At 35.2% G+C, this 8,913-nt stretch overlaps 1 protein-coding gene across 1 annotated transcript in view; it reads left to right on the forward strand.

Annotated features, from left to right (window-relative positions):
* Positions 1–3,012: 3,012 nt before the first annotated feature.
* The window catches only part of LOC118755845 (syntaxin-binding protein 5), a gene marked incomplete at its 5' end in the record, with an annotated part of 814,838 nt that continues 808,937 nt past the window's right edge, over positions 3,013–8,913 (forward strand). Inside the window, 1 exon segment of the mRNA XM_036490656.1 lies at positions 3,013–3,185.

Raw genomic sequence — 8,913 nt, forward strand, 5'->3', positions numbered from 1 at the left:
CGAAGTATATAAAAAGACATCTTTGCAATTTTAAAGACTGCGTTATACTAGCCTCATAAGCTACTGAAATTTTTTTCACCTCATAGTTGTCAAAAATTTACTCGCCGCGAACTTTGTTACCGATTCACACACGCTCATAGTCTGTTCCTTAGAACTTCGGACTAAAACCTGTGGAACTGTAAAACTACAATTTTACTCTCTCAAGTGAGAGTAATAGGAGAACAGATGCAGAAGTGCACGGGAACGCAAAAAGCACTATTTCCTGTAAAAACGTCAGTTGGTTTGTTTACATGTCATTGGTACAAAACTGATTTGGCTGAAATATCACTAAATAATTATTAAAATCTATACATATTCAAATATTTCGTTGTTATCTTCCTTTTTTTACATATATAAGGTTCTTTCCTTTCACCGCTTTCTGTTTTTGTTTGCAGATGCAAATCAGCTGATCGTTTGACACTTTTCATGAACTTACAGGAAAAAAAACTCCGGACTAAATCCTGTAACTTCTGACTAGGAACAGTTGCTCAGTTTCTCTCTCAAAAGTGTTCCCACCTACAGGTTTTATGTCAATAGGAACGACTTCCTGTAAGTTCTGACTAAATCCTGTAAACCCACCTGCTATTGGAACAGACTAATATTTTACACCTTCATTTATATATTTTCTAAATTAAATTATATATTTCCAACCACTTGTGTAAAATCACAGAAATTCACATTTGCCGCTTTTCTTCTGTTTTGTTTGTCTTTTCCGTGGTCGCCGCGAAAATAAAAAATCTGCCGCGGACAGAGTCAAAACGGAGACAAATTCCTGTTGCAAACGTTTCAGATACGGTCAAAATCGGCGCGGCACATTATCAAAGTAACGAGTTGTCTCTTCTTATAAATTTACCTTCTTTGGTAAAAATATATTGTAGAATATTAACTTAATTTCCCAAGCTTTTTCAGAGGTACTGAGCTCAGACAACTCTTCTAATTTTACAATGGGGGCTGAATTTTCGTCACTAAAAACAAATTCCTCGGCGCCGTTTGGTCCTTATGCCTCCATTCCTAGGTTCTGCTTGAGTTCCACGTTGGCGTTGCATTGTATTTCAACACTGTATGCAACAAGATACAATGATTTGAAGAAGTACATGATAAGTCAGAATCACGAAAAAATGCAAATTTTGACAGATCACATCTCCGAAGAAACAAAATTAAAAAAATTTCCTTGAATACGTGTTACCTTATTTCATGTATAGAACCCATGAAAAAAAAATTGAAGCGAATCGGAGCCATGACATAATTTTTTTACGAAATCCGTCCGACTTAAAAAAGAATGGCTCATATATTTTTACATAAAGCCACTGAGTTCCACCATTGTAACATTTATCAAAAGAATGAAAGTTAACTTGACTAGACCCATCTTGGCAGGGACGGAAATTGAGTTCTCAGTGAAGTATCTTGGGGTAACTCTGGACAAAAGAATCAATTGGAGCTCAAATCTCTCGAATGTTGCCAACAAGGCTACAAGGGCGTTTTATGCCTGTCAGAGACTTCATGGTAAGACTTGGGGGAATATCTCCCTAACTAACTATAGGTCTTTAAATACGGTAGTAAAACCCGTTGTTATATATGCGACACTGGCCTGGTGGCCAAAAGCTAAGCAAATAAACGCGGGTGCCACCTTGAGTAAGCTGCACCGAGTGGTCCGCGTGGCCATCACATGAGCTATACGCATCTGTCCAACGGATGCCCTTGACATGATTACGATGGAGCGCCCTACGGCTGCCCAATGCGATCAGCATGAAAAGTGGAGATCTTCGGGGTTATTTGGAGATTCTTAAGCCATTTCTAGATGATCCCAAGTTATCCTTTTACAAACCCTACAAGGTCAGAATTTCGGAAAGGGAGTGCTGCGAAGTGATTATAACTATGATTGACGAAGGGTCCCAGGTAAATATGGTATATCGACGGATCGAAGACGGACGACGGGACTAATGTGGCCGGTGTACTTGGACCAAGATTCCAGGAAAGTCTGCCACCAATGGGCACATAATAAACCGTATTCCAGGCAGAAGTCTTCGCAATCGAAGTCTGTGTTCGGGTATGTCCTTGTAGAAGGACTAACGGGGCCAGAATAAATATTATGTCGGATAGTCAGGCAGCCTTAAAGGCCTTAGACTCTTTTAAAATAGCCCCAAGGTTTGTGGACGGGAGCCCACAGTAGCGTAACGTTGGAGTGGGTTCCGGGACATGAAGGGTTTGAAGGCAACGAAAGGGTTTACTGTCTCGCAAAGCCTGGAGCCCAAAAGCGCTTGCATGGTCCCGAGCCTTTAGTGGGCTGGTGGAGGAAAGGCCAGAGCATATTCTAAACTGACTGCCCAAGTATCGCGAAAGTACACCTTGGGGAACGATTGTCTCTTCCATCCAAAGGGCTTAACTTCTTAAATAGCCCGAGGTTAGAGTGATTACAATTTAGCACAATAATCTCCTTAGGTTGCAGCGGCAGTATTCCTGACGTATTAATATTAATAATGATAGTAATATATATGTGTAAAGAGACATATATTTGTATGTCTGTGCAGTAAAATGGATTGTTATAAGCAGTTAATTTATTTTTATTGTACTAGCTCTCTTTTACGACTCTATTCTCTATTAGTGACAAAATCTTGTCACAGTGTTTCTTACGGAAAAATTTATGAAAAAGTTTAAATTTGTCAGTAAAAAATTATTTGTCAGCGACACAGAATTGGGCCATTAGTTTTACTTAGGGCCGGTTACTCAAAGTCTGGTTAACACTAATCTGCGGTTAAACATCGTTATCGACGTCTACGACCCCATGCATACAACAGGGAGTCGGTAACGTCGATAACTATGTTTAACCGGGGATTAGCGTTAACCAGACATTGAGTAACCGGCCCTTAGTGTTATGTTATCTAAATTTTTAATAAACTTGACATTGGAAAAATTTGGTAGGAAAATTTGATAGAGAAATAAATTTGTCCACGGCAACTCTGCATGGTATAGATGGAAAAGTATCGAGTATGTAGTTGTATTTACTCGTATCGTTTCCTTCCTAATCTCGATAAAAGTCAACAAACCGACAGAATTTGCAATAGAATAAGCTTTTACTGGAAAGAATTAAAAATATTGACGAAAATACTACAGAAGCTTCATCAATGAGAAGGGCTACGACACTGAAAGTAGGCTTAGAAACTGGTCATTTGAAATTTATAATGTAAAAATGAAAATGCACACGTATTTGAAGTAAACAAATTTTTGGAAGCAAAAGGTATTGGTCTATTTGTATAAATAGTACGTATGTAGAATCACATTTTTAACGAAATTCAAGTCACATATGTATATCTCAAGCGAATGTGTTATAGTTAATGAACAAGACGCGTCTAATGGTACCCCCTTCCCTAAACTTTTTCAAAATCAATTTTAGGGGTTGAAAGCCCACCTAGATTACCTGATCTCGATAAAATTGGAGAAAAAATGCGTATGTCTTCGGCGCTTTAAAAAAAATCAATACTTCGATAAATAATGAAATTTTTTAATAAAATATCGCGTGATTTTTTATTACAAATTTTCTCCTGCGACCCTTTTTTATAAAAACCAGTACTTCAATAAACAATGATTTTTTTTACAAATATTCGCCAACGGCACTTTTTCATAAAAACCGATACTTCGATAAATAATGAAAATTTTTAATAGAAAATCGCACGAGTTTTTACTAAAAATTTTCCCCTGAGGCGCGTCTTGGGTTGGCTTTCCATTACATCGGTTTTTGGCTATTTTCACAAAACTATCACGATTTTCGTCATGAAACATGGCGGGCGTGTTAAAAATCGTATATATTTACATTATTTATCACTATTTTCACTTTATTAGTAATAGTATTTGGCATAAATGCAGTTGGGCTCCAAATCTCAAATTAAGAAAAAATATATTGGAATCGTTAGAGATGATTGAGCTGAGTATAACGGTATACTTCTTTTTTTGGGAAAACAACAACAACAAGAATTATCAAAGGCTAAAGTTCAAAACAAGTAATTTTTAGCAAAAAAAAAAAACGACTTCAACTCCCATATAAAAAAAAAATATATATATATAGATCTCACGACCTATGATCGGATCTCAACCAGATTAGTATGGGACCACCTCTGAGACACTGCCTTTCCGATGCAAAAGAATTATCGAAATCGGTTGACATGGTCCTAAGTTATGCGGTAACATACATAAAAAAAAAAAAAAAAAATATATATTTTCTGACGAACTGATATCCTCCTCCTTTTTTGAAAGTCGGTTAATAAGCAATTTTTGAAATCAAGATTTCTCAAAAACGAATGAATTGATTTAATCTCATTTAATAGGAAATTTGATTCCCTTTAATTTGGTATACATACTTTATATACATGTTGTATAGTTCTTACAAAAATTGAATTAATGTAAAATAATTATAAAAAAAGCTTACAAACCCTAAGTGCGGCCGACGGCGCCTACGCAGAAAGGTGTTCTCTGCAAAAGGTGTCCAGTGCCTTTTCTTCGCAACACAGAAACGTAATTCTACGTTGTGAGGGTTATAATCCCTAAGTGCGGCCGCAGGCCGCCTATGCAGAAAGGTGTTCTCTGCAAAAGGTGTTCAGTGCCTTTTCTTCGCAACACAGAAAGATAATTCTACGTTGTGAGGGTTATAATCCCTAAGTGCGGCCGAAGGCCGTCTACCCAGAATGGTGTGTTCTCTGCCAAAGGTGTTCAGTGTCTTTTCTTCGCAAAACAGAAAGAGAATTCTACTTTGTGAGGGTTATAATCCCTAAGTGCGGCCGAAGGCCGCCTACGAAGAAAGGTGTTTTCTGCAAAAGGTGTTTTTTTTATAATTATTTAACATTAATTCACTTTTTGTAAGAACTATCCAACATATATGTATATAGAGTATAGAGTGTAAGAACTATCCAACATATATATAGAGTACGTATCCAAATTAAAGGGAATCAAATTTCCTATTAAATGAGATCAGAATTTTCAAGATCCATCCATTCGTTTTTAAGATAATTGAACTCAAAAATTGCTTATTTTGAACTTTAACCTTTGATAATTTTTGTTGTTGTTGTTTGCCCAAAAAAAGAAGTATACCGTTATACTGAGCTCAATCATCTCTATCGATTCCAATTTTTTATTTTTTTTTGAGATTTGGAGCCCAACTGCATTTGTTCCTAGTATTTAACTAATTCGTTGGTAAATTCTTTGCAGTTTCACTAGCAAAGTTTCATATGAAAAAGAGCACTTAACACTTATATTTATAAATATATGATCTTTGCAATGTTCACGTGTATTTTGTGTACATTAAATGTATTCTATTTTATTTTTTAACAATATAAAACGCGTTTAATAATTTCACTACTCTTCATCGACAAAGTAAACAAGCAAACAAATCAAATTGGCTGAGATGGTGAATATAAAGGGTGCTACCACAAAATGTCGAAAATTCAACAAATTAAAACGTTTCACAAAACTGTTTCATAATGAACTCGATAACAGTAGGGAATAAATGAGTATAATGTGTTTTTAAAATAAGTTAAACAAAAGCTCTGCATAAAGTTACCTCATCCTTTCCCAAGGCTACAAAGCTACGCCTACGCAGAAAGAAATTCTACGCAAAAATACTGTGGACCCAAGTAAAAATTGTGATTTATGGCCATTTTTCTAAGGGGTCCCTAGGGACCCATAGGGGGCCTAGGTGGTTGGGCGCTTTCAAAAAAAACACCACTTCGATAAATAAATAATGATAAATTTTCGCCTGCGGGCATATATGTAATACTTCTATATTGGCAGTAAGCTAACTTCTCAATGTGTAAGCATTCCGAAATCAAAGCGAGACAGTCTAGTACCGTTTTTGTCAATGTATTGTGTCCTTGAGTGCCGTTTTTGTATATGTGTTGTGTACATGTTTATTTATAAACGTATGTGTTCCTTTTCTTTCGTACGTGTTTATTGATATATGTGTACTGTAGTGTTTTCGGACGGTACTAGCTCTTACTGAATGATAAATGAAAATTTGTATTAAAATTAATACTTCACCTGCGTCGCTTTTTTTTATATGAAACAGTATTTCAATAGATGGTGAATACAAAAACCCCCCACTTTTTTACTCTTCTCATCATCTGGTAGCACCAATATCTGTGTTCATTTCCACCACTTCCATGTAATCAATGAAATTTTTATGGTGAATTGTGCAACTTTAAAAGTTAATAACTTTTTAAATAAAAGCTTCCGCGCTCTGGGGTTTTCACTTTTAGAATCGTAAAAAGCTCCTCTATAGGGCCTATTTTTTTCAAATTTGGACCGAATTTAAGGAAAATTTTCTCCGCGGTTTTTTATTAAAATCAATACTTAGATAAATAATGAAAATTTTTTATAAGAAATCGCACTATTTTTTTTTAAATTTTCGCTTGCGGTTTTTTTTAATAATTTTATATAATAAATTTTTATTGAAATCAATACTTCGCCTGCGGCGCCTTTTTACGTCAAACAGTATCTCAATATTAAATGAAAATTTTCATTACAAAACCCGCGACTTTTTTTTTACTATTTTCTTCATCTGGCAGCTCCAACATCTGTGTTCATTTCCAACACTTGCATGTAATTAATGAAATTTGTATGGTGAAATGTGCAATTTTAACAGTTAATAACTTTTTAATAAGAAGCCTCCGTGGTGTGGGGTCTTCACTTTTAGAATCTACAAAAGCTCCTCTACCCCCCCTCATATTTATTTTTTACAACGCTTTTATCAACTTGCAATGTTGTGTGTCCATACCACCATTTATACTAGGGGTCTTCATCTAAAGTGATAATGGGATAAATTGCTTAAATTCCCGCCTTTCATGAACGCACCTTGGTAAATAATTGCATAAAACTGTTTATTATTTAACTTTTCTTACCTCGTACATTGTGTTCATTTGCTTTTATGTGTTCGTAGCAGAGGTGACTACCTGGCAACCTGTAAGGGTTGAATTTTGCTGAAATTTATACATATATCCACCAAAGTCGTTTGATAAAGTGATACATTTTGGTTAAATAGATTTCCATACAAAGTTTGACAGTTCATTTATCAAAATGATAAATTGATCATATTATCAAGTTTATCAAGAGTTAACTTGACAAAATTGTAAATTCTTTCCATTGACGCTGCTCCAGTTGAGAGGACTTTCAGTTATATTTATTTATTTTTAATGCGGTGCAATAATTACTTTTTGAGAATTTCATCGGGGCTGCAAATGTCGGATGTATCCTCCTGACTTTCATCTTCACAATCTAGCATCATGGTAAGATCGTTGTTTAAACACCGTTGTTTTCCAAAGAATTCTTCATTCTCATTCTTTTTGTTGTTTCGGAATTTGTCACGTCATCAGCGTTTTTCGATTTTAGTTTTTGTAACTAATTTTTAATGCTTTCTTCTGTGACTGGTTAGATATACGTCTGTGCACTTGCACTTGCTATTCCAGGGACCGAAAATAACAGTTATTTTTTTTACGAGTCAAACTTGGCCTAATATTTTTTATTCCGAAATAAAAGTCCCTTCCGGATAATACACAAACCGCTTATTGTCATTAAACGAATTTAGTATCATATGAAAGATGACTGAAATAGCTTTGAAACAGAAATAACGAACGATGGCTACCAAATTCATATAGCTGACCCAAGGTTTTGTTCTATGGTAATTAATTAACATTTTTAGGCTATCAGCCCTATTCTGCGTTTCGATTACGTTCCGCATTCCGCTCCGCTGGAATAGAACTTAGGTATTCTGCGTTACGATCGAAACGAAAGAAGAAGAGGAAGACAGAAAACATCTTTCGAAATTAGCTGTTTGCCTAGGAATGTGTGAAATCGAAACAAAACAAAGAAATATTTGCCACCAAACTATAGCAGCACATGAAGTTAAAGTTTGTAAATATTTTAAAATAACTAAATATACCTAGCATCACTGTAATTTAAAAATAAAATTTAAGTGGATACATAATTATAAGAATGAAATCCATAGCCGCGGCGTTATTGCTTGAAGAGAAGAACGAGTCCCAGATTGCTGATGCGGAAGTTGAAAGGCGGAGATTTAGGGACATGTTTGATCTTTTTTAGATGAGTAAAGAGTCATAAGGAATTCATCTTGAACTGTATTACTCATCGTTTAAAGTCAGTGAAATTATAAACGTTGTTTGAGCAGTCCACAACATTTGCATTTACTACAGAGTGGAAGATTTGAACGCAAATTAATCCCATTTTGAAAGCCGTCAGGAGGAGGGGAAGAACAAAGCTTATCTTTCCATAGCAAATCGAATTCGAGGCAACATACGCACCTCTTTTTAAAAAGTTAGTAAAAACGAGTGCAATAATAAAAGCATCTTTTTTTATGTAACTTCACATTTTATGTATGCATGTATCTATGTGCATACATCTATTAATTTTATATAAAAAGAATAAATTGTATTCAGTGCATTTCACAGTCTTATTTATAGATAATGTAAACAAAAACGCCTGGACTTCCACTTTGAAAACGTCGGGAAATATACCTTTTGGTTGCCATTATTTGAGCCAATTTTTCGTATTGCCCGTATTACCGCTCGCGAAAACACAGAAATCGAGAAAATTCATTTATGATTTCTACAATCATGCATAGTATATTTTACTTAAATTTTTTATAAAATTTTATTATTTAAACCCACGAAAATAACAATTGAAACGTTATCCGTCAACAAATTTGCAACTTAGAAAAACGGAACTATGATCGGAAGATTGATCGAAAGGAAACGGAACGCAGAATACCAAAGTTGCCAAACGGAGAAAATTTCGATTCGAGTCGAAATGCAGAATAGGGCTGTATGTATCCATTGCGAGATTTAATGAAGATTTAGCCCTCTGACGAGATTTAAC

Source organism: Rhagoletis pomonella, unplaced genomic scaffold (assembly GCF_013731165.1).
Source record: "Rhagoletis pomonella isolate Grant_MI unplaced genomic scaffold, Rhpom_1.0 Rhpom_scaffold_00002, whole genome shotgun sequence".
NCBI lineage: Eukaryota > Metazoa > Arthropoda > Insecta > Diptera > Tephritidae > Rhagoletis > Rhagoletis pomonella.